The 7,500-nt window shown below is 44.1% G+C and overlaps 1 long non-coding RNA gene across 1 annotated transcript in view; it reads left to right on the forward strand.

Moving 5' to 3' along the window:
* The first annotated feature begins 2,547 nt into the window (after nucleotides 1-2,547).
* LOC123517533 overlaps nucleotides 2,548-7,500 on the forward strand; it is a 138,374-nt gene continuing 133,421 nt past the window's right edge. Inside the window, exons 1-2 of the long non-coding RNA XR_006678488.1 lie at nucleotides 2,548-2,663; nucleotides 3,899-4,102. This is a non-coding gene — a long non-coding RNA (uncharacterized LOC123517533). The remainder of the gene's footprint in view (nucleotides 2,664-3,898; nucleotides 4,103-7,500) is intronic.

The following is a 7,500-nucleotide window of genomic DNA, read 5'->3' on the forward strand; positions in this document are numbered from 1 at the left end:
GGAGTAGAAAAGAGGAGAGGACGGAGAAATAGGAAGTAGAACGAATGAGGGAGACATAATGAATAAGGAATGAGGACGGAGGGGGGGAGGGAACACGAAGGAAAGTCATGAAGGGGAGAAGGCAGCGGGGAGATCATACTGAGGCGACCCTCTATGTCACTCCCCTCTTACTATACTACCCTCAATCCCCTACTCTATCCACCCTGGCAATCTTGCTAATACAACACACACACACACACACACACACGCGCGCGCACATCGCGTAATGTAGTAGTTAGCACGCTCGACTCACAATCGAGAGGGCCCGGGTTCGAGTCCCGGGAAGCGGCGAGGCAAATGGGCAAACTCTTAATGTGTAGCCCCTGTTCACCTAGTAGTAAACAGGTACGAGATGTAACTCGAGGGGTTGTGGCCTCGCTTTCCCGGTGTCTGAAGTGTGTGTTGTGGTCTCAGTCCTACCCGAAGATGAGTTCTGAGCTGGCTCCGTAATGGGGAAGACTGGCTTGGTGACTAGCAGACGACCGTCCTGAATTACACGCACACACACACACACACACACACACACACACACACGGTAGCTCAGTGGTTAGAGCGCTGGCTTCACAAGCCAGAGGACCGGGGTTCGATTCCCCGGCCGGGTGGAGATATTTGGGTGTGTCTCCTTTCTCGTGTAGCCCCTGTTCACCCAGCAGTGAGTAGGTACGGGATGTAAATCGAGGAGTTGTGACCTTGTTGTCCCGGTGTGTGGTGTGTGCCTGGTCTCAAGCCTATCCGAAGATCGGAAATAATGAGCTCTGAGCTCGTTCCGTAGGGTAACGTCTGGCTGTCTCGTCAGAGACTGCAGCAGATCAAACAGTGAAACACACACACACACACACACACACACACACACACACACACACACACACAAGGAGCCGGGGTTAGATCAACAGACAGATAAATAGTAGAGATCAGTTGATGAGCAGCTCAAACAAATACACAAGTACGCCAGGTGGTTCTAACAGTACATCCACCGGTTGACTGCCTTGGCGCGCCTCTGCTGCATCGAGGGGCTTATCATAAGACTACAGACCTTCGCTCGGATGCAAGACTAGTATTCTGAAAGGCTTTAAGCTTTCATACAAACTAGTTTTTAAAGATTACAGACTACAGAGCTCATCTATCCGGTTTCCCTGCAGTTTCTTCTCATTAATAAAGCAGAGTTCTTGTTCGACTGTCAGTACAGTCTGGTAAACAGTATTCAATACCATACGATTTCCATATAAGAATGTTGAGAATATTCAGGATAAGACGCCGAAATATTTGAGAATGAGCTCCTATGAAAGAGATGAACGCTACCTCTTGTCAATTGTGACTATGAAGCTCTTTCATTAATTACTTATTGATGAAGAAAGGAAGAAAAATCGTAAAAAAAAGCCGGTATGCGGTAAAAAGAAAAGAAAAAGAAAAAGAAAGGATCATGTCTCTCTGTCTCTCTGGGGTGGGAAAGGTTTGACGGATCTATTGTTGGCATTGAAACACGATAAAAATGCAATAAAGTGAAACGTGAGGCGCAAGTCACGTCCGGACACGAGGCTCGGGAGGCAGGGGCAACGTGGGCCGCGGGAGCCACTCGGCCGCAAAAATAAACAAAAGATTCAAAAATTCATTCCAACTAACGGATGAATGTTGGGCTGACCTCTGCCCTTGTTTGTGTTGGTGGTACTGGTGGTGGTGGTGTTGAATAGTATTGGCGGTGGTGATGGTGACGGTGCGCAATGGTGTAAAGTGAGGGTGAGTAGTGAATGGTGATAGTGGTGTTATTGGTGGTGAGTGATGGTGGTAATAGTGGTAGAGTTGGTAAGTGGTAGTTATGAATGGTGGTGATATAATGAGAGGCAGCACATACCTTTCTCCTTTTGTTTTAATGCTGATAGTGACGATAGTGCTCCGATGGTGATGTTATCCTGATAGTAGCAGTGATCTTTTCCTGGCGCTCATAATGATGTTCTTTTTTTTTTTTTTGGCAATGGTGTATACTGGTAGCGGTGAAGTCGTGGTGGCCGCAGCAACAACACTGGCAACGATGCACACAATAATAATGGCAGTGACACCATAAATACCACTATACACTCATTCAATATTCATGAATCATCGTTAATATACAGACCAAGCAGAACACTCAGGCCTTCCTTCCCCTCGACAGGCATCCATCCATCCATCCATCCCCTCGACAGGCTAGTTAGAGAGGTGATGGGGTTCGCAAGGCACTCGGGAGTACTCGAGGAAGGGCAGCAGGCTCGCCGCTTATCGCCCGGCCCTCCGTCACTGCCTCCTCACCGCCACCGCCTATCTCCCTCTAAGGTCCTCTTCTGTAAGCGTTATTTTCGTGGTCAAGTGCTGAACCAGTAAGTGTAGGTAAGAAGACCACACGCAATTCTCTCTCTCTCTCTCTCTCTCTCTCTCTCTCAACTATGTAACCTTCTCAAAGTTTCGGGGATTGAATTGAAGCAGTGTCACTCATATTTTTCCTGTTACCTACCCATCAGTCGCGCGTTGAGTGTCATGAGTGTAAGACTCCGTGGGGTGTATATAGTGCTTGTTATTCTCTCAGATGCGCATTTCTGAACTGATATCGAGGATCAGGTTAACACTGCGTGGACGAGCGATAGCGGTGTGTTTCGGTAAGTGAGTCCGTGCATATGGCGTCGTGGAAGGCTGATGCGTAAATGATGACTGCCTAGTTATCTCAGTCAGGATGTGAATGTGGAGCTAAAGTGTGGGTAGGCTTCTTTGTTTTAATGTCGCCTTATTCTTAGTAAGCCTCATCTAATTCTGCAGTAATCACAAAATATAAAGAAATAGTTTAAAATATAAGAATAAAAAATCAATTTACTTATGGCATGCGTACACACCTATGTGCATGCCAGATGCCTCCCGAATAACAGCAGGGAATGTATTGCGTAGCATCAAGTATGATTTCCATAGAAAATCTCTTAAAAGCAAACACGTTTAACCACATTTTCAACACTTGATTACTCCTGACAGTTGGTCGGTAAAGTTACTCATAAAAAACGGGGGACTGGTGAATAAAAACAATACGTGTGCATAAAGAGCTGGCTGGGCGGTGTTAGTAGTGGTGGTCAGCGAGGCACGCAGAGAAGCGGAGTTAATGCGAGTCATGGTTTGAGTAAACTATCGGCAAAAAATATAAGTGACAGAAGGTGAATGGTGATGGCCAGCGAGAGAAGCAGTTATGCTTTGTGTTGTAGTGATCAAAGAGGGGAGCAGTTTTAGTAACGCGGACTACCTACATATTTCAAAATCCTTTACCTACTAGATTTAACAAAACAAATAAATCAATAAGATCAAATAAAATCTGTCAGATTATAAGTGAGGCTCTAAAATTATTCTCCCCTAAATTGGACTTGCAAATTCACAAGTTAGTCTCGTGAGTTCCATAATTCTCTCTACCAGTATGACGTTCATATCATTTGGATCTAACAGAAAATCTGCTAAACTGGCACTACTGTTACGATTAGAGTGGTGGCGGTCAGCGAGGGAAGCGGTGTTATGGCTTGCTGTCGAGAGACACGGGCTGTGGACTTTGTTAGTGTATGTCAAACGAGTATTTTCTTTGCTTTATTTTCCTTTCTGTTTTACCTGCCGTGCCGTGCATTGCAGTCGTCTTGACCAGAAAAGTAAAAGAAATGAGACGGAATATAGACATGGAAACCAAACCAGTGCGAGCGAAGCGAACGCGAAGGGAGTGGAGGAAAGTAAAGAGAAAATGAGCCCTCGGGCTGGCTATGCTGTGCTGCGCAAGGGAAGAAGTGTGGGAACGCGGAAGCCTCGAGTAGGACTTAATGTTATCACTGTTTTCATTTCCCTTCACCGTCACCATCCTCATCGAGCGAAGCCAGGGCCCTTGGCGACCTCGGACGGTGGAGGTGCAGGTGATGGTGGAGGGAGGGAAGGAGAGGAGACAAAGTGGGAGGAAATAGACGGTGCTTACTACCTACCTATTCCTTCTGCAACTTCGGCATTTGCTCCTAATCCAACACCTGTTTCTTCCTGTTACACCGTCAGCTTGTATTAGATGACAGTGGTCGACAGAGGTGAGGTATGTATTCTAAATTATAGTTTCTTTTAAGCGTCATAAAACTTTACATTTTTTTATTAGTGTTATTACAGATTAGTTGTATTTATTTATTGTGTGTGTACAAAAGTCTTTTCGCCTGTCATGCATCATTACTGTTTTATTCTATTATATGTTTAAGATTTTATTTCGCATTCTCTTTTCTACTCTATATTTTACTGTCCTGCCATCCGTCTTTAAATTTGTGTTACCGAATGGCAAGAAATAGGTAATCCCTTTAAAAATGATGAGTAGGGGAATCATGCCGGACGTTCGTACCCTTGCGTCAGTTTATTTACCGACGAGTAGTGTGTGTGTGTGTGTGTGTGTGTGTGTGTGTGTGTGTGAACGAAGAAAGTAAAGTTGCACAAATAAGGTCATTAAGGAATTTCTGGAAAGCTATTTCTGTACCTGAGTCATTGCAAACAAGATTAGCTAGTTCACACACACACACACACACACACACACACACACACACACACACACACACACACACACACACACACACACACATTATATGGATCATGTAACTATATAAAGCCAAAACTTTTATTGGGAGGTATGGATGACAATCACGGGTTCAGCACATGACCTTCAAAATCATGAGGAATTCCAGAGAGAGAGAGAGAGAGAGAGAGAGAGAGAGAGTTTTCACTACTTATAATAATAAATCATACCTTCTCTTTTACATTTACTTCACCCTCCTGAAGTGAGGTGTCAGCCGATCAAAGGCGGAGTGTTTTTCCCACCACAGGAGGCTTGCATCACGTGCACCCCGATAATCAATCTATCTCCAGTACCACGACTTGTTTTCGGCATTCCTCTAAAGTCATTCTCTCTCTCTCTCTCTCTCTCTCTCTCTCTCTCTCTCTCTCTCTCTCTCTCTCTCTCTCTCTTTGCCATTAGATTTACTTTCCAGCGTGAATTTGGTGTGTTTTTCATTGTTTTGTTTTTTTCTTTTCCTTTTCTCTTTATCTTGTTTTTTTTTTTTTTTTTTGTTAGTGATAGAAAATACTGCCAGTCTGGTGTGTTTTCTTTCTCATCTTTCTTTTTAGTAAAATGCTTGTGCTTTCCTTGCTCAAGAACATGAAATTCAGTCTCCAGTTAAAATCACCATTCCTTTCTATTTAACTTTTATTTCTTGGCACACAACGACTTTTTTTTATATTTATACCTGTCCATGGGTACGTTTTTCTTCCTGCTTTTAGTTCTTAAACACATATTTTTCCTCAGTCAGTTTTTTTCCCACACGTGGCTGAGAGCGTGGTGTTTTCATGCTACAGAGGCGTCACAAGCTGCTCTTCTTCCGTGAGATTTATACGAGGGAGAGAGAGCCTGTGCAAACGAGTTTTCTTGAGCTCAGCGCCGGTGTTATAAAGATAGTTTAAGCGGAAGTGAAATGGTGATGAGTTACCTGCCAACCAAGTTACCTGAAAAACACATGTCGTAGCCGCGTCGTTACTCTAACCTGTCGACATTATAACTATCATTACTTCTTACCGCGATTATCACTCCGCGCCACCACTATCACCTTCACCACCACCACCACCACCACCATCACCTGGTTCACACAGCCGCTATCACTTCCCTCACCTGCCTTCCGCTATATCTCTCTCATTATCAGTCACCTGTCAAGCTGAGCCCCTTATCCTCACCTGGCCTATCTAATCCTCGGGTTTGGCGTCAAGGGTACTCATGGCATCTCGTTTATTGCTGTCTTATCACCTGCTGCCCTGTTTATTCAGCTTTATCCATTATTATTATTAGTCTGTTTATCTATATTGCGTATTATTATTAACATTATTCTTATCATTATTCCTGTTTTCATTACTGTTATCGTTTCTTTGTTTTCGTCACCGTTATTCGTATCAATTATAAGATGTACAATGTTGAAATCGTTATAATTGATAAAGTATGAATAGAATATGGGAGATTGAGAAAGCGAGCTACAGTTTTCCACACTTAGTAATGAAGAGAGTGAATCACGAGAAGGAAGGAATTAGAGTTTAAATAGTGACAAAATAACCAAATATTGAACAAAGAAAGTCATGTTTGAGTAGAACAATTATATACCTGAGTTACATAATAAACAGTAACAACAGTTGCTACTACTACTACTACTACTACTACTACTACTACTACTACTACTACTACTACTACAACTACTGCTACCTACTACACTACTACTACTACTACTATTACTACTATTTCTACAACTTCTACTACTACCACTACTGCTGTTACATCTATCTACTACTACACTACCACTAACACCACTACTACTGCCACCACTACCACTACCACACTGCTACTACACACACTGCACCACCACCACTGCTGCACCACTGCTGCTGCTGCTGCTGCTGCCACTGCCACCACTCACTCATCACTCACTACACTACCACTACCACCACCACCACCACTACTACTAACAACTACACTGCTACTACTAATAATACTAATGCTTATTATTTTACTGCCACCACCACCACTCTGCTCCTCCTCCTCCTCCTCCTCCTCCTCCTCACACTACTACTACTACTACTACTACTACTACCACTTGCACCACCTGCTGCTACTACTGCTACTGCCATTACAACACCACCATTACTAACTACACAACTATTATTGCACCATACCTGCTGCAACACCACTACTCACTGCTACCACCACCACCACACTACTGCTGCTACTGCTACCACTACTGCTACTGCCACCACCACTACCACTGCTGCACCACCACTACCACCACCACCACCACCACTGCACTACTGCTACTGCTGCACCACCACCACCACCACTGCACCACTGCTGCTACTGCCACCACTGCTACTACTACCACCACTACTACTACTACTACTACTACTACTGCTACTACTGCTACTGCTACTACTGCTACTACTACTGCTACTACTGCTACTACTACTACTACTACTACTGCTGCTGCTGCTGCTGCTACCACCACCACCACCACCACTATGTATAATCAGTACTTAAGGATATGTCTTGTGAAGCTCGTTCATGTGGACCCAAATGCCTTGCCGTCCCTGTCACTCCCCAAGCCTTCATAAACAATTAATCATTATGGCAGTATTGATGTATTGCCTCACATAAATAACAGCAGACCACCACCACCACCACCACCACCAGTCCCAAGTCGTCCTCGTTCCACGTGCGACTGTCCTCCATTCTTTCCTGCCACTAACGGTAATTGTTTCCTTCCTTGTCTTGTACGTGTTCCATTCTTTCTTCTTTTTATGTTATTTGGTTGTTTGTTCGTTCTCGCAATTCTTTTTTCTGTTATTGGTTGTTAATTGTGAGATTACTCTATCTTTGGTTGCTTGAAACACACACTCTCTCTCTCTCTCTCTCTCTCTCTCTCT

The sequence above is a fragment of the Portunus trituberculatus genome, chromosome 42, assembly GCF_017591435.1.
Source record: "Portunus trituberculatus isolate SZX2019 chromosome 42, ASM1759143v1, whole genome shotgun sequence".
NCBI classification, from domain to species: Eukaryota; Metazoa; Arthropoda; class Malacostraca; order Decapoda; family Portunidae; genus Portunus; species Portunus trituberculatus.